Below are 1,026 nucleotides of genomic sequence, written 5' to 3' on the forward strand. Positions count from 1 at the left end.
CCCCGCCCCGCCCCGCCGTGGACTGACTCGCAGCATTGCATTCTGCGACGGTCCAAGAGGTCCAGAGCACGGGTACGTACGTTGAGGAAAAGGGGGGTGGGGGCGCTCGGATGTTGCCGTTGCTACGAACAGCCACGAAAGCATTTGGTGCAATTGGAGACATTGCAAAGCGACGCCGTCTTTTAAATTTTTTTTGCACGGGCGCCGCCGATCCGCGCGTTACTTTTAGTGAAGCTTCCAAAAATTGAAGGGCCGCGCCCTCCTGCTCCGCCACTGGCAGCAGGAGGAGGAGGAAGAGGACGAGGTGGGGGCGCAGCAGCATTTGGGCCCCGCGGCCGCGCCGCACCGCAGCAGGAGCGCGGCTGCGATCGCTCTCGCTGCTCGCGGTGGTGGCGGGGCCGCGGCGCGGCGTGGGCACGGCGGGGCGGTCATTGTACCGAAAGAATGAAATTGCGCGCGCGCTCTCCGCCCGCAGCAGCAGCGTTGCCAAGATGAAAGGGGAAGTTTTGCCTCCGATCGAGCGAGCGAGCGCAAGCAAATGCAGGCTGAGTGTGTGTGTATGTGTGTGTGGGCGTGGATGATGACTGCATTGTGGCTCGGTGATGATGGGGTGGTGTATGTGATTCTAGCGTCATTTCACGCTCTCTGTCTCTCTCCTCTGCGACAAGACGACGACGTCGACGACGACGTCTGAGGGGAGTTCGTCAGAGTAGAGTGGACCGATGCGATGCCGCGGCCGCGCGCCTCCGCCGTCCTTGCCGCGGCCGGGCGGTATCCTTTTAAAACCTGTTGTTGTTGTGGAATCATCGGCCGGGTAATATCCCCCCGCCGCTCACGATTAAAAGGAGTAAAGGGAAGATGGGAGCCGAGAGCCTGGCGGAGCCCGGCGGGGCCGGCCGGGGCGGGCGGCGACCGGGGCGACCACGGCGCATCGGAAATCGGACGGGACGACAGCCGAGGCTCGTATACCTTTTAGGCCCCTAATCCGGACCTGTTCGCTCTCTGGAGAGGGGCGGGCCGGCGGGG

The sequence above is a fragment of the Frankliniella occidentalis genome, unplaced genomic scaffold, assembly GCF_000697945.3.
Source record: "Frankliniella occidentalis isolate FOCC.00 unplaced genomic scaffold, Focc_3.1 Scaffold125, whole genome shotgun sequence".
NCBI lineage: Eukaryota > Metazoa > Arthropoda > Insecta > Thysanoptera > Thripidae > Frankliniella > Frankliniella occidentalis.